General features: G+C 37.2%; 1 long non-coding RNA gene across 1 annotated transcript; it reads left to right on the plus strand.

Moving 5' to 3' along the window:
• Positions 1-2,421: 2,421 nt before the first annotated feature.
• Positions 2,422-14,109, plus strand: LOC102426592. The gene is made up of 3 exons (XR_330902.3): positions 2,422-2,490; positions 12,986-13,065; positions 13,984-14,109. It is a non-coding gene; the product is annotated as an uncharacterized LOC102426592 (long non-coding RNA).
• The last annotated feature ends 4,272 nt before the right edge of the window (positions 14,110-18,381 follow it).

An 18,381-nucleotide genomic window follows, 5' to 3' on the forward strand; every position in this document is an offset into this window, starting at 1 on the left:
GATCACAGCAAAATAGAATTAGATTATCTTAGTAATAGAAAGAGATTTGGGGCTTGTTCGCTCTGAGGTTTTACCCAGTAGGAAAGTCTTTTCGATAGTGTTCTTGAAAGCGCTCTCTGGTTCTAGTTCATTCACTTTTCTGCCTGAAATTTCCACTCCTGAGAACTAGTACTGAATCATTTCACAAAGATTTTATTAAGTGCATATTTCCTAAGTTCCATGATAACTACTTTGTTAAATCTAAGACATCATAAGTTACTAGGGGCCCAGTGCACGAATTCATGCACCTGAAAGGAACTGTGGACCATGAGGCTGCGGTAGGCACAGGGGCGGGTCTCAGCCCATCCTTCGCGCCCCCGCCCGGCTCCTCCTGCCGTGGCCCCCGGTCACTTGTCTGCCCACAGCCCCACTGCCACTGCCACCACTCCCACACGCTGATGGCACTGGCCCTGGTCATACCTGCTGAAGGCACTAAGCAATTGGGGCCGGCGCCAGCAGCAGGTGTGAATAGCAGCTGCTGCCCTGATCACCCCTCAGGAGCAGGGGGAGGTGGAAAAGCCCTCAGGGGCAATTGGGGCTGGCAGTTGCTGCTTGCACCCGCTGATGATGTCGAGCGATCGGGACCGGCGCTGGGCACCAGCAGTAGGTGCGAGCAGCGGCTCCAGCTGCGGGTGCGAGCGGGGCCGGCGCTGGCAGTGGTGTGAGCGGTGGCTCCAGCACCGGCAGCGGATAGAAGCAGGGCCATTGCCAGCAGCAGGTGGGAGAGGCAGCTGCCAATCCCAATCTCCCCTCAGGAGCAGGGGGAGGTGGAGAAGCCCTGAGGGGCAATTGGTGCGGCAGCTGCCACTCCCGCTGATGGCACCCAGTGATCGAGGCCAGTGCTGGGCGCCGGCGGTGGTTGTGAGCGGCAGCTCTAGTGCCAGTCGTGGGTACAAGCACCAGGCGAGACCACGGAGCACGGGACTAAAGAATTTTCAATAACCACCAGAGGCTCGCCCTCTGCCTTGGTCTGGCGCCCCCACTCACCTGCTCCACCATCCCGCCTCAGCTGATGCCCACATGTTCTGCGCACGCCCCCTGGTGGTCAGTGCGTGTCATAGGGACCAGTTGTTTCGCCATTTGGTCTATTTGCATATTAGCCTTTTATTATATAGGATAAGATGCATCATTTCTTCATGTTCTATGTGAAAAAATGTTACTTTTTTTTTTTTTTTACTATGACACATCATTGACTTGAATACGCATCTTGATTATAGAGATGTTAACATGTCTTTTTAAAGCATGATTTATGGAACATTTCTAGAGTTGTATTTCTGCATTTTTACAATTTAGGAATATCACTGAGAAAATATCCTTTATCTTTCGTTTTTCAGATCTATCATTCTACCTTTAATATTTTCCCTCCCTAATTTAAGCATTCTTTAAGTAGTTCCTTTTCTTAATTTCCCAGTTATTTTGCCATTCTGGTCATTTTCCTTTGGATGCCTTGTAGTTTATCAAAAAACTGCTTAAAATTTAATATAATACAGATTTCAAAAAGAAAATTGCAAAATCTTAAAATTAGTATATCCAGAAAGTAGAACACTATGTAAGTTCGTGAACGAGGTTTTTAACTTGACAAGATTTTCAATAATTTTTTTAAATAGTCCATACCCATGAATAAATTATTGTCATGATTTTTACAAGTAGGTTAACATTTATACCTCATATTTATTTTTAATCCTCACCCGAGGATATGTTTGTTGATTTTAGAGAGTGGAAAAGGGGGAGGGGGAGACAGAGGGGGGAACATCAATGTGAAAGAGAAACATCACTTGATTGCCCCCCGTAGGCGCCCCTACAGGGATCAAACCCACAGCCTAGTTATGTGTCCCAACCTGGAATTGAACTGCAGCCTTTTTTGGTGCCCTGGACGATGTTCCAACCAACTGAGCCACCTGGCCGGGGCCATCATACTTTTCATAGCAAGAATTTCTCTCCACTGGCACTCATTTACTCATTTTGGTAATTGAGGTTCAAGATGCTACTTTTTTAAGCTAACATATGTTGTTAACAAATATAAACAGAATTATACATCTTTTCTAGTTATTCTTCTCCTCTCTACAAAATGATTACAAAAGAAATCTGCCCGTAATAATTTAACCTGGGAATATTTCTAAATGACAAAAATGTTTACCTGTTTTAGTAGTGAACATTTACATTTGAATATTTCTTTATAATAATGTAATTTCTGATAGTTATTATATGACTGTTTATTATGTTATGTATTTCCTAGTTCAAATTAATTCAACTAAAGGAAAAATGACACCTTATAGTATGTTAAGTTTATAATTTGCTGATTCCTATAGAGTTTATGGTTTTTTGTTATTGTAAAATTAAGCTTTCTTTCATAGTTAATATTCTTTTCTTTCTTTAATAACACAGGTTTTGAGAGTATTTTAGAAGGGCTTTATGGACCACGGCTACGAAGAGACCTCAGTTTATTTGAAGGTAACGTTTTATTTCAAAATTTTAACCTTCTGTCCCATTTAACAAATGAGAAATGGTTGTTCTACACTAACTTTATACTAAACATGAATTTGTGTTATTGTTTAATTAAAAATATTTTAAATGAATACATAAAAGTGATTCCTATTATTACATGATGTTATAATCTTTAAAAAATTTAGTATACTGATCAAAATTGTAAATGAAGTTTGTTTTGGCTCAGTGGTAAAATTTGATTTTTGTCATTTTATCCATTACATTCCCTGACTTCTTCTTAAAGAGGACTTAAAAGGGTTCAGGTGCCTGTTGCTTATGATACAGGCATTCTAGAACTCAGATTGTCACTCTGAGAAATCCTGCCATATGTGTTCAGAGTTTTCTATTTATGTGTAGCCTCCTCTATTTATTATAACCCACCCTTCCAAATGTTGTTGCATAAATCCTGGTATAAGATTTTGATCTGTATTATAATTGCTGTGGTAGCATAGTTTAGCTGTTTTACTGCTTGCTTGGAAACCTAGAGCACTAGGAGAGAACATTTTTGTAGGCATGTGAAAGTTTATAGTACAGTTCATTTACAAAATGGGTAATGCTAGAATAGATTTTCTAGTTTGATTTTGATTGGATTATTTCTGTATCTTGTCACTTTTCAATGCTAACTCTTTTACCTTCTGCCCTACTCTGGTACCTTCCTTTCTATTAAGACCAAAGTCCTATCTAGTAGACTTAAAGGCCCTTCTCTCTGTGTATGTAAGTCTTTTGAGTTGAGGTAGTTACAGTGATAGTTGGTGTAGTCAGAAGTTTTCTGCTCATTCTTTGATAATGTTGAGGAGGATGATTGAGCTATGAATCATAGAGCTGACAGTGTTTATGCAAGATCATTTGTCCCAACCACCCATCTTCAATCAGATGAATGATATCCATGCAGAACATGACGATAAGGATCAAGATTCCAAAATATTCCCATTCCAATATTTTATCATTCTTATGGCTAAGATCTTTATCTTCTCTTTTAAACTTTCAACATCTCTCACTGTGTCATAGCTTAACACTGAATTAAATATTTTTACCTGTTATAAGCAAAACTGACTATAGTTTCGCCTTTTTTTCTGAGCTTATAAATAAAGGAAAAATCTAAGAAATAAGAGTTTAACCTATGCTTGGTATTTCTTCAGCCTGCTGTTTTTCATTCATGTCAGAAGGCAGCATTATACTTAATTGCTTTCTGATAACCCAAAGTCCAGCTTGTGATTTTTAGCCTCTTGCTTTCATTTATTTACATATATCGTTCTGAATATATGTATGAATTTATGTTCCTTCAGAAATTAGTTATTATACAAAGGGCAGAATGTTCTAAGGAAATAAATACATGTATTTTATTTCTTGATGGTTATTTCTTTTGTGTACAAATAACACATGTTCATTTTAGGAAATTAGAAAATATAAATGAGCCCAAAAGTGAAAAATTAGTCCATGACCCACAGATAACCTTTAACATTTTTATAATTAAGTTTAAAATATGTTTGTATGTATTTATTGTTTTATTAAAGTAGTATATACTGTCCATATAGTATATAGCTTTTGTACCTACTATGTTTGTTCACTAGTATATCATTTGGGTATATAAAGTTCTTGGTCATTATTCTAAATGGCTGCACAATATTACATTGTGGATCTATTATGACAAATTTAACTAATTAATTGATTTCATACCCTACTGCTGTATATCTTATTCCATTTATTTTTTAATTACAATAGATTTTGTACTTTATTTCCATTTCTGTGCCTTTTTTTTCCCCCCTTGGTAGGGTATTTATACAATTAGCTAAGCTTTGGAACTCAATCTTTTTCTCTTATATAGGCACATAATTTCATTGCCCTTTCTCATCCCTAATGTTCTAGCTTTTTCCAAATTTCATAGGAAAATTCTTTCTTGCTTTTTTTTTCATTAAAAAGACTTCTAACTAAAGTTCCATAAGTATGATTGCACTAATCCTATGTAATAAAAGCCTAATATGCAAATTGTCCCCTCGGGCAGTCGTTCAATGGGGAGTTCGACCACTCAATATGACATATGCTGACCACCAGGGGGCGGTGCAGAACATGGCAGGCTTTGGCGACAAGGTGCTGGCAGCAGGCGTTCAGGTGCAGGGCGCCTGTGAGGATCCAGCCCCACACCTGCACAGCCTCCTGTGGGTGAGCTGGGCCGCAGCTGCTGGGACTGCAGGGGCCCATCGGGCTCCCCATGGGTTTGTGCAGGAGCCGGTCTGCAAAGCTGGCCAGGAGAGAGTGCGCTGCCCGCCTGGCTTTTGTATAGCGCTGCTGGGCGGCCCCAAGGCCCACACTGCGCCCCGGCCCACGGCCTCTGGCCACGCTCACCTCATCTCCGCATGGGAACTTGGGCACCATGACTCAGGTGGAGGGGGGCGCACGGGGCTCAGGGGTTGCCCAGGGCCCAGAGGTCAGCTGTGACCTGCCCTTCCATGCCAGACACTTGCTCTTCGAATGCCAGCCAGGCCTGGGGACCACACCCGTGCATGAATTTCATTATTGTAATAAATCTGTATCTGTGTAAGGATGAAGACAGCTATGTTTTTAAGGAAAATTAAACCAGTATTATCAAAGTGTAGAGCCTTTTGAAAAGCCATGTAGAAGCCATCTATTACAGCTCCAACTTCTTATCCTCTTTTAAATAAGTGTGTTTTCTTTGTTGTTACCATTGTTAAAAATGGTTTCATTTTTAGATGCTAGAACTACAAGTATAGGTATTTCTCACTATACATATCTGTATGCAGGAATCATATAGATTAGTGTATGTTTCTAAATCACTGGATATCTGAACCCTTCTTACTTCGAAACTCAGGAACCAAGTAAACTGGATAGCAAAGGATTCTTGTATATTACTCTAAATTTTTTATAAAATTAAATGCATATTATTTAAATTTTATAATACATTTAGGTTAAATGAACCACATCATAAACCTGCTACTATTTTCTATTCAAAAAATATTCTAAATTTCATACTGCTACCTTAAAAATCAACCTTGGCAAACAGTGTGTTTTAATACTTTTGTATCATATACTGGTGTTTTGAGAGATTTATATATTAATTTGATTCAGATCCATCTTCAGATTAAATGGTTTTGAAAAAAGCTTTTGAATACTGCTAATTTTTAATTTGTTGGAAACAAAATAGCTTTCTCTGTTCTTTGATCTGTTGTCATGACTTTTTGTCCTTTTGAGGAAAACATAACAATTACTATTTTTTTTTTTTTTGGAGTAAAGTCTCCAAAGAAACTTCGAATGTCGTAAACTTCCCAATTTTATGTACTCCTAGAAAAGTTCTCTGTATTCTGCCTTCTTTCTCCTTCATCTCCTCAAAAGTCACTTTTCCTGCTGTCACAGGAATTTTAGTCAATTCTTTTTCATATCTTATTGATGGGCCAGCTTATTTCATCCATGGGGTCATCTGATTTAATTGCCTGACTATGGATATTTTACAAAAATATTAAGACTGCAGTAGGCCTATGTGTAAACTGGCTATTAAGATCCTTACTGTGTTTTTTTGTGTGTTTTTTTCTATGTGTCCACATTTCAAAGGGTGATTATATCAGCCATCTGCAAGTTATAGCATGTGGGCCAAATCAAGCTCTTTGACTGTTTTTGGAAGACCTGTGAGCTAAGAATGGGTTTTACATTTTTAAATAGTTGGAAAAAATCTAAAGATTAATATTTCACAAGGTGAAAATTATAAAATGTTCAAATTTAATTATCCAGTTAATAATATTTTATCTGTTGACTGCTTTTGTACTACAACAGTAGAGTTGAATGGTTGTGACTGCATGGCCTGCAAAACCTAAGATATTTTCTATCGTGGTTTATAGAAAAGGTTTGCTGACCCCTGGCTTATACTACTACTGAAATTTAATCTTTTGGCTTAATATTTTTTTCCAAGTGTTAACACTATGATGATGGAGACATCAAAACTAACTTTTAATAAAATTTATTGAGTGGACTATTTGAAATGCTTAATTTGAATTAGGAACTGTGATAAGCAATGAGGAAAGAAGAATAAATAGGATCTCTTTCTACTAGGAACTCATGGCCTAGTATTGTCAAAATTTGGTAGTTTGCCAATATGAATTGAGAATCTAATACTATTTTAAAGTTATTTATATAAATTATATTATTAGCTCCGATCAATGTGTACAGAAAGATGTCTCCCAATGTATTCATCATGGTGTTTATAATGCCAAGATTAGAGAAGCAAGCTTAATCAGCCAAAAATAGGATGTTGAGTTAAATAAGTTAAATGCATCTCTTTAATGAACTGTATTTATCTTTTAAAAATGATATAGAAGTATATTTGAGATGGAAAATATTTGTGATAAATAAGCATGTGTATAATATGATTCTAATTTTAAAATAAATAGTATTTTTGAGAGCAGTTTTAAATTTACAGAAAAATCTAGTAGAAAGTATGAGGAGTTCCCATAGACTCCCTCTTCCCTTTTGTCTTAGGTACCCCCATATTAACATCTTTCATTAGTGGTACATTTGTTATAATTGATGAACTAATATTGATGCATTAACTAAAGCCTCCATAATTTTTACTAGGTTACTCTGTGTGTGTTGTACATTTGTGTGGGTTTTGCCAAATATACAATGTCATGTATTCACCATTAGAACATTAGAATATTATACACAATAGTTTGCCCTAAAAATCACCTGTATTCGCCTTTTCAGTCCTCTCCCTTGTTCCTAAACCATGTCAAACATTGATCTTTTCACCGTCTCTATAGTTTTTTCTTTTCCAAAATGTCATATACTTGGAATCATGCAGTGTTTAGCCTTTTTATACTTCTTTCACTGAGCAATATGCATTTAAATTTCCTCTCTGTATTTTCATGGCTTCATAGCTCATTTCTTTTTATTGCTAAATAATACTGCCACAGTTTGCTTAATTCCTTTACCCTTTTGAAAGACATCTTGGTCACTTTCAAGTTTTGGCAATTATGAATAAAGCAGCTGTAAACATTTGTGTGCAGGTTTTTGTGTGGACTTTTTTTCACCTCATTTGAGTAAATACCTGGGAGCACCATGGCATTGGGAAGACTATGGTTAGCTTTGGAAGAAACTGCCAGACTATCTTCAAAAGTGGCCATAATATTTTGCGTTCCCACCATTTCTTTTAGCTCTACGTCCTCACCAGCATTTGAGGTCAGTGTATTGGACTTTAACCATACTGTTAGGTGTGTAGTGGTTTCTTATCTTAATTTGCAATTCTCTAATGGAATATGATGTTGAGTGCCTTTTCATTTGTTTAATTTGTTCTCTGCATATCGTCTTGGGTGAGGTATCTATTCAGACAGGTTTTGCTATTTGGGTAATGATGGAATCAGAGTATGTGAGGAAATATTTCCTTTTTCTGGAGCAGATTGTGGAGAAACCATCTGGGCTAGAGCTTTCTGTTTTGAGAGGTTATTAATTATTGATTTTAAATTTTTAATAGAAATGACCTATTGAGCTTCTTTATTTTTTCTTGTGTGAAATCTGGCATACTGTGTCTTTCAAGTAATTCATTCATTTCATCTAAAGTTATAAAATTTGTGGACAACTAATGTTGTTCACAATATTCTTTTAATATTCACAGGACCAATAGTGATGGCCCATCATTTATTTCCCATTGTTTTCTCTTTTTTTTTTTCTTGCTTATTCTGGCTAGAGATTTATCCCCAATTTTATTGATCTTCTCAAATATTCGGCTGCTTCTAATTTTTAAAAAGGCATAGATAAATTGGAAGGACATATTGTAATTCTTAATCATTATCTCTCGCTGATGGGATTAAGAATAGTTTTTCTTTTTTGGACTTTTCAATATGGTTAATATGTACTTTCATAATGGAAAATTATTTTATTTTATCTTATTTTTTACAGGCTAAATTATTTAAATTCTTTTTTTAATATATTTTTTATTAATGATAGTATTACAGATATCTCCCATTTCCCCCCCTTTACGGTCCCCTCCTCTCAGCGCCTTGGAAAATTATTTTAAAATTGCCCACTCTTCAGTCTCTTACCTCAAAATCAACATAGTGATAATCACTTTTTCATGACCTTCATGAAAAATCTAGTTCAGTATTATTTTTTCACTTTTCATTGGGTTTTGTCTTTGGGAATTCCAGATTTATTTCCTATGGTTAAAGGCTACTGAATAGAATAAAAACATTCAAAAGAAGTGTTATTATTTAAAATAAAATAAAAGTAACATCTTATTAGGGCTTATTAGGTGTTTTGCATATTTTTTATTTAATTTATACTACAGCCTTAAGCTGCAATTATTATCATCATTTTACAGAGAGGGAAACTGAAGCTCAGAGAAAGTAATTTGTCCAAGGCGACATCTGGAATGTGGAAAACCCATGGTTCAGTACCAAGGTTTTCTAATTTCAAAGTCTGTTATCTTTCCAAGATAGATTCGGTTAAATGATTGAGGGAAACTGACTACAAGAGTACTTGCCCGCAGTGGAAAGGATGGTCATTCATTTACTATCAGTTTTCATTATGATATTGCCCTTTTTAAAAAAATATATTTTTATCGATTTCAGAGAAGAAGGGAGAGAGAGGTAGAAACATCAATGATGAGAGAGAATCATTGATTGGCTGCCTCCTGCATGCCCCCTACTGGGGATAGAACCCGCAACCTGGGCATGTGCCCTCACTGGAATCAAACCTGGGACCCTTCTGTCCGCAGGCCAACGCTATATATACGCTGAGCAAACTGGCTAGAGCATGACATTAGTAAGGTTGTTCCTGTAAAGTACACAATTTGACCCTTTTGAATTTATACAATCATGTTTTAAAATTTTCAAAATGAGAGACAACTTATTTTAAAGAAGATACCTGATTCATTGTCAAAGTGTACGTGAGAGAGAAAATGATTATGTTCTGTTTTTATTTAGTTTTTATTTAATTTTTATGACATGAAAAGACAACCTGTACAGAGGGAGAAATCGGGTCTATCGTTGATTTTTCAAAATCTGTTTTCATATATATTGTATATATATATATAATCCTACCATTGTTTATTTGGACTCAAAAGTTGCTGGAGAAAGAGTATTTTTAAATATTTGTAAATATATTTTTACAAAATATATTTAGATCTTTTGAATCCAGCAAAATTTACTGGCATTTATGTAGTCATTGATTATTCATTGCTCTTTATTTAACTATGTAGACATTTATTTTAATTAACATTTCCTTGAAGGACTTCTGAAATAAATGAGGATAATCTCAGCATGCCCAATTTTATTGTACAACTGGTAATGGTTTTAATTAATCCAAAGTTATCCTTTGATTGAATTATCATATTTATCACTGAAACTTCATGAAACCTTACAATGATTTTTCAGATATACCCCTTCCCTAGCCTACCACCTATTTTTCAAAAATCACAACGCTAGATTGCTTTCATATTTGCTATTCATGCAGTTATAATAAAAAAGCAGTTTAGATTTCATTGATCAAAATTATCTTCTGCTTAGCATATGAGTCAAGTTTTTGCTACACTAATGTTGCATAACAAACAGCTCCAAAATCTGTTTCATGCTTATGCGTGATCAGATTCACTGAACTCCAGGCTGTGGATGGGGATCACATCACCTCATGACTCCAGGTCACAGACTGAAGGAGTAATGATTATATGAAGCAAGTTCTTCACATGTTGGATGGTGGAAGCTCAGGAGAACTGTGGGAACTCACCATGCATTTTTATTCCTCAGTTTAGATTGGTATACTGTCACTTCTCCGTATTCATCCCATTGGTCAGAGAGCTCTGGCTCCCTAGTAAGACACTGCATGATCCTGCATTCAAGAGTGTGAATGTATGATTCTGTTCCAGTGACAGAGTGAAAGGTTGAAAAAAATTATAAATATATATAACTACACTTCTGGGTTTATAATTGTATAGATTGCATAAACTTTTTGATTTTTCAGGTTGTTTACAAAAGCGTGTTTAATATCTTAAGCAGATATTAAATTAAAATTATCTGCCTTCTGCAAACTAACCTTATTAAGTATAGGTGTGATAGTACAGGAGTTAAAATAGACTGGTAATTCTACCTTGCTAATAGCTTTTGCATGATGTTTGTAGTTTATAATTATTATTTCACTTTTTTTTTCATTTGATCCACAAATAAGTTAAGTAATGGTGGGATCCTTATTTTATAGGTGTGGAAATTTAAAAAAAAACACAAAACTTTATGGCTTGACTAGTTACAGCTAGTAAGTTCAAGTCCTAGATTTTCATAGACTTCAAACACAGTTATCTTTCCTTTATTCTGTACTGGATCTTATGTTCCTATTTGCTGCCTTTTCCAAGTTCAGATAAATAGCAGGAATATTTCTGGACCACTGACAAAAATCAAAGAAAGCTATCACTACACTTTATATTCCAAAAATTATATTATCTTCTATGTATTATCTTCAAATGTGTGTTTGGATTGATGCTAGAGTATCCTAAGGGCTGATTCTAAATTTTACTCATAATCACTTCAAAAACAGATAAGGGTATTTTCTGTGTAGTTTACCAGAAACATATTAAACTTCATTATGTATTTCAAAAGTATGAGAGTACATTACTGTGGTACACCAGTGCTTTTCAAATTAGTCCTAGTGTAACTGCCTCAGATTCATAATGGTTGCTTTATGGTTTGAGGCTCTACATATGAATTTATTTGGAAAAAGAAATTGGCAGGTGGCAGGGGGGGAAGTTCTGTTACAGGGAGTAAGTTTCAAAAATCAGTCTATACTAAGTACAGTTGGGAGGACAATGTTATATCTTCAGAAAACCTTTCATCACAAAATGTTCGTTTTCCACAAATATTCTATATTATAGTAATCCTATATAATAAAAGAGAAACATGCAAATTAACAGTCTCTCTGCTCCGCTCAAGCCACGCCCACAAACCAATCAGGAGCAAGTATGCAAATTAACCCAACTAAGATGGCGGCGGCCACAGAGCTAACAGCAGGAGGCTTGGGTTGCCCCCGGCGATGGAGGAAGCCAAGCTTCCCACCAGTCCTGGCCAGCCCTCAGCTCCACTCAAGGCCACAAAGTTTCAATTATAGAAGATAAATAAATCCCAGGGGGAAAAAAAAGGAGAGGCTGGGAGCTTGAGTTGCTGGGAGGCATGGCCAGCCTGAAAATGGCCATCAACCCCTCACCCAGGCTGGCCACACCCCCCATGGGTGAGGCTCCCCGCTGAGGGGCTTGGCCAGCCTGCAAACAGCCATCAGCCCCTCACCCAGGCTGGCCAGGCACCCCAGCCGGACCCCCACCCTGATCTGGGACACCCTTCAGGACAAACCAGCCAGCCCTCCACCTGTGCACCAGGCCTCTTTCCTATATAATAAAATTATATAGGTTAATAATAATTATCCTATATAATAATATGCAAATTGACCCTAACAGCAGAACGACTGGGAATGACTGGTCACTATGACACACACTGACCACCAGGAGTCAGGCACTCAATGCAGGAGCTGCCCCCTGGTGGTCAGTGCGCTCCCACAGTGGGAGCTCTGCTCAGCCACAAGCCAGGCTGACGGCTGCCAGCACAGCTATGGTGGCGGGAGCCTTTCCCACCTCCTCAGCAGTGCTAAGGATGTCCGACTGCAGCTTAGGCCTGCTCCCTGCTGGCAAGTGGACATCCCCCGAGGGCTCCTGGGCTGCCAGAGGGATGTCTGACTGCCAGCTTAGGCCCGCTCCCCTGGGAAGTGGGCCTAAGCCATCAGGTGGACATCCCCCGAGGGGTCCCAGACTGCGAGAGGCACAGGCCAGGCTGAGGACCCCCCCCACCCCCCCAGTGCACAAATTTTTGTTCACTGGGCCTCTAGTTGAATTATAAAGGACCATTCTTCTGGAAAAAAAAAAAAGTTGTGTGTTGAATAATATAACTTGTTTACCTGGTTTTTACTCTAACTCTTGCAACAAGCCTATAAACAATGTAATAAAAATCTGCTCTGACTTTTTAGCTGTGGATTTCTACTTTTATCTTGGACAGCATTCCATGTTCTCAAATCTGTGGGCTTTTCTGGTGCTTTATTCCATTTCTCTGTTTTATGTTGTCTTTCATAATATGCAAAATTTATTCCTTTCCCCCATATTTCTTTGTTCTGATTTATTTCATAGTGAAAATAAAAAATTAATAGGCAATGATAAATTGAATCTTTCAGAGGCTATATGAACCCTATTGTTAGAAAATTAATTTATAACCAGCTCATTGTTCTTGCTACTTTATCCCCTAATAGTGCAAAAATACTCTCCTTGCAGCCTTCCCTGTTTATTTCTTTCTAGATGTCACCAGTTTAATTTAGGTGTTTTCCCCTTACTGTTAGTAGTTAGTTTTTTTACATGAGCCATTGCTCAGGAGAGTGGTATTTTTATTTGTTTTAATAAAGTTTGTGTATTTAATGAATATTTTTCCCTCTTTTAAAGACTGTGAACCAGAAGAACTGACTGACTGGTCTATGGATGAAAAATGTTCATTTTGTAACCTACAAAGAGAAGCAGTCAGTGTAAGTTTCAGTGCTATGAAATTATTTCTAAACTATTTGCACAATGGTAACACAATTTTTAAGCTTAATTTGTTTTGAAACTTTGTGACTTATAGTAGAATATAAATACTTGATTTTGGTAATGAGAAGAAAATTAAAATCTCATGTTAGAAGTCTAACATTTAGCTTATCTAGTAGGTGAAAATCCCAAACTACTCATCTTTTTCGCTTATTTCACATTTCTTTCTCATAGCTCCCTAACTCATGAAATCAGTTCAGATCTGTTTTGTATTTACATAGACAAGGCTGATGATCTTGGAGGCCTGGTTTGGTCTGAGACCATCCTACAGGCTGATTTCTCAGGAATCAGTAGTTGGAGGATAATGTGGTACCACATTTTAACTTTCTTCTTTCTCTTGAAGTCTTTTGGATATCGTAATCATCTCCTGTGTAAATTATTAAATATTAGTGTCTACTGTAAACAGGGTATAAACTAGACAAGCAGCATCTTCTTGTATGGTTGGATCCTAATTCTTTACGTACTGTTGAGAGAGGGCTGAGAGGAAATGAGAACTCAAGAACCTGTACCTGTTTTGGTCAGATTAGTAGGTAAACATAACTGCTTTGTTGTTAAAATTCTCATTGCTGGCATGTTATATAGTGAAATTATTCAGCAATATATCTTATCTGCTCTTCCCTCTTTTTTGATTATAGTTTTGCTAAAAAAAATAAGGCTAAGTTGGCCCTCTATTAGAGCTAAATTTCTTTTTTCCTGACTCCTGTTTCAAATTTAATAATCTCTGTATAATTTGATATTTTTAAAAGATAGAACAAATGAGCATTTAGAGAGTTAATTTTTTTTGCCATTTTTAATGGAATCCCACAGTTAGAAAGTGATTTTTTTAATGTTGGTGTTTTTTTATATATATATAATTTTAGGATTGTATACCATCTCTTGATTCTTCACAGTCAACACCAACAGAGGAACTATCATCTCAGGCCAGTCCAACACTGAAAAGATTGAATGCCAAGCAGAAAATTACCTAAATGCACTCTTTCGAAAGAAGGTAATGTTGGTACACATTTTTTATGCTTCTGGTGTTCCTTATTTTGTTGCTGTTCTCAAGACTTCAGATGTTCTTTCATGTTTAATAAGTGATAGATATATTACATTGCAAAACTATCTTTAGAATAAATTATAGCATTTATCAGCTGTTTCTTTGGTAGCTTGAGTATGCTTACTTGACATTACAATGTCAGTATTCTTTTTAATTCCTGTTTATCTAAACTATATATAGTGGGGCCTTGACTTACGAGTGTCCCGACTAACGAGTTTTTCGAGATACGAGCCGTCTCTCAGCCGATTTTTTGCTTTGAGTTGCGAGCTAAAATTCGGGTTACAAGCCAGCTTCAGATACCCCACCGCTAGTTGGCGCAGCGAAGGTCACAGTGAACGCCACAACATCAGCCCAGCATCACGTGTCTCACTCGTTCACTTTAAGCGGTTAGCTCTTAGTTGAAGCATCAGTGTTGTGCTCGCATTTGTGCTTGCAGTTATTTTGCAAAACTTCGTTTTTTCAACCATGGATCTGAAGAAAGTAAGTGCGAAGGACAGTGCTGAGAAGAAGAAGCGGATGATGTGCATTGAATTAAAGAAAGAAATTATCGAAAAACATGACCAAGGTGTGCGTGTAATCGACTTGGCGAAGCAGTATGAGCGTAGCACTTCTACGATCTGCACCATACTGAAGCAGAAGGAGTCAATACAGGCTATAACTCCAGCCAAGGGCGTTAAAATAATTTCTAAACAGCGGACATCTATCCATGAAAATATGGAGAAGCTGCTAATGGTGTGGTTAACGGAGAAGCAGCTCGCAGGAGATACCGTGACGAAGGCTGTAATCTGCGAGAAGGCACGAGCTATTTACGCTGATTTGCTGCAGCAGACCCCAGGCACTTCAATGGATGAGGCATCGGGCGAGCCGTTTAAAGCCAGTCGGGGCTGGTTCGAAAATTTTAAAAAGAGGATCGGCATTCACTCCGTTGTCACACATGATGAGGCAGCTTACGCGGATATAAAAGAAGGTGACATCAACGAGCTCATCGAGGAGCACTCCAAGGAACTGACAACGCAGGAGCTAAAGGAGCTACAGACGCAGCAGCACACGGAGGTTTTGCAGGAAATAGATGACACGGAGGAGGAGGAGGAGGTTATCTCTATAAGTGAGATAAAGGAAATGTTGGGAATGTGGGAGAAACTTTCAGACTTTATTCAAAAGAAACACCCAGAAAAAATTGCAACTGGGCGTGCGATGGAGCTATTTAATGACACTTGCCTAACTCATTTCAGAAATATTCTGAAAGGGAGGATGAAACAGATCTCATTGGACAGGTTTTTATCGAAAACTCCTGTAGATGAAAGTGATGAAAGCGTGGCGAAAAGGGCAAAAATCAGCAAATAAGATTCAGTTATTCAGTTCAGCCTTTCTCCTCCAACTCCATCAGCATCTTTAAGTCGTTTGATCTCCAAGGTAAATGCTGTACATTAAACTTAATAAAACAAGTTTATTGCACTACATTCTATTGTTCAGTATTGTGTTTTTATACAATATTCGTTATTTTTAAATACATTTTTCTTATTTAAAAACATTTAACAAAACAATTGCGGTGTTTTTTGGGTGTCCGGAACGGATTAATGGCATTTCAATTCATTGTAATAGTGAAAATTGATTTGACATACGAGTAATTTGAGTTACAAGCTCCGTCAAGGAACAAAATAAACTCGTAAGTCAAGGCCCCACTGTAAACCAAATGAGGCTTGTTTCATTTGTTACTTTACTTGCTACACATTATCAGGCAGAAGTAGCTTTACATCTTCGTTACCCAGGGAAAATATAGAAATATAGAATCTTCCATTTTTTGTTCTTGGCCATTTCTACAGTAGTAGAGTGTCTTAATTTTCACCACATAGTAAGTCATGGTGTAGAGCAGTGGTCGGCAAACCGCGGCTCGCGAGCCACATGCGGCTCTTTGGCCCCTTGAGTGTGGTTCTTCCACAAAATACCATGTGCGGGTGCGCACGTACAGTGCGATTGAAACTTCGTGGCCCGTGCGCAGAAGTTGTTTTTCGGCCTGGGTGACTCTATTTTGAAGAAGTGGCGTTAGAAGAAGTGGGGGGTGTCGGTCAGTCGGGCGGGCGACGGGGGCCGCGAGATACGCTGCGTGGGGGAGGCGCGCGCAATTCATGCACGAGTTGAGTGAGCCAGTCAGTCAGCAGTCGAGTCCGCAAATCGCGAGCGGGTGACAAAAGTACCTACTCGAAGCATAAAGTTACCTGTATTTTTCCAACCAGCTGCAAATCTTACAGGTATTTTTGTCATCAATTTAAGAATTGTAATTATTTTGTGTTGGTGGCTTTATTATTATAAAATGAAACATTTTTTTAGGTGCCCTGTTTGACATGGCTACAAAGAAGAAGCAAAGAAAAACGGAAGATGAAAACCGTGAATTTAAAGTTGAATGGACTGAGACTTTCGCGTTTATTCAAAACTTAAATGGTCTTCCGACCTGTCTTATTTGTCAGGAAAAATTGGCACATAACAAGAAATCAAATTTGGAGAGACACTTTACAACTAAACACGTGTCATTTAGTACTAAATATCCTGTTGGTGATGCAAGGAAGAAAGCAGTTGAGGAACTTCAGAAGAGTCAAGAAAAATCAAGTTCTGTATTTAATTACTGGATGCAATCTTCCAACAATGTTAATATTGCAAGTTTTGTGGTTAGTCAAGAGATTGCTAAGAGAGGAAAACCATATACAGACGGCGAATACATAAAAAGTTGTTTTATAAATGCATCCGAAGAGCTATTTCGGGATTTTAAGAACAAAGCAGATATTCTAAAAAAAATTACAGAGTTACCATTGTCTGCTAAAACAGTGAAAGATAGAACAGTCCAAATGTCTTCACATATAACCAACCAGCAAGTCGAAGATCTTAAATTGGTTTCAGCTTTATCAATAGCAGTTGACGAGTCTTGTGACATAAATGATACAGCGCAAATTTCACTTTGTGTACGATTTATTTCATCTACAGGTCCTAAAGAAGAACTTTTAGGATTATTGCCACTCAAAGGTCAAACATGTGGAGAGGATATAGCAAATGCTGTAATTGAGTGCATTGAAAAACATCATATTCCACTCGATAAAATCGTCTCAATTTCAACAAACGGGTCGAAAAGCATGACTGGCGTAAGAAACGGGTTTGTTGCTATTTTGAAAGAAAAAATTAATCACGAGATACTTACTTACCATTGCATCATTCATCAAGAAGCGCTTTGTGTGCAGACATTTCCAGAAGAAATTTGCAAAGTTATGGAATTGGTGATTAAGATTATCAAGTCCATTATAGCTAAAGCTCTTAATCATCGCCAATTTAAAGAATTTTTAGTTGAAATGGAGAGTGAGTACGCAGATCTTCTACTGCATAACAAGGTACGTTGGTTATCAAGAGGAAACGTTTTAAAACATTTCGCTTCCTTATTAACAGAAATTAAAGCATTTCTCCTTGAGAAGGGTGTTCACTATCCAGAACTAACGAACGATCAGTGGATCCAAAAATTTTATTTCATGGTAGACGTCACATCTCATCTAAATCAGCTTAATCGTAAACTACAGGGGAAAGGAAACACAGTTTTTTCGATGTTAGAAGAAGTTATTTCATTTGAAAACAAATTATCTCTTTTTGCTCAAGATTTTGAAAGAGAAACTTTGATTCACTTTCCAAGCCTGTTGAAACATCGCCAAGAAAATAATTCTGATATTGACATTTGCTATTTCAAAACAACACTTTTAAATATGAGGGAGGCTTTTCTCAACAGGTTTCAGGAACTCAGAAACAGCAAAGTGACCTTAGCCTTTGTTAAAAAACCTCTCAATGCTACTGTAACAGAATTAAATTTTTCTCCCTTTAATATTGACATTGGCAACTTTGAAATGCAATTGCTGGATTTAAAAAATAAAGAACTGTGGAGCTCAAAATTTGAACGTCTTTGTGTTGATATAGAAATATTGGAGAAAAACAAATGTGAACTTATTTCACAGCACAAGTGGTCTGCTTTGAAAGACCTGGAGAAGGAAGATATGTTGATTTTTAACACCTGGAATAGTATTCCTGACTCATATAATCAACTGAAAAAACTAGCGTTTGCTGTTCTTTCCTTATTCGGGTCTACATATTTATGCGAACAATCATTTTCAAGCATGAACCTTATGAAGACTAAATTGAGAGGTCGTCTTATTGATGAGAACCTGGAATCGTGCCTAAAGTTAAAAACAAC

This window comes from Myotis lucifugus, unplaced genomic scaffold, assembly GCF_000147115.1.
Source record: "Myotis lucifugus unplaced genomic scaffold, Myoluc2.0 scaffold_1658, whole genome shotgun sequence".
Taxonomy (NCBI): Eukaryota; Metazoa; Chordata; class Mammalia; order Chiroptera; family Vespertilionidae; genus Myotis; species Myotis lucifugus.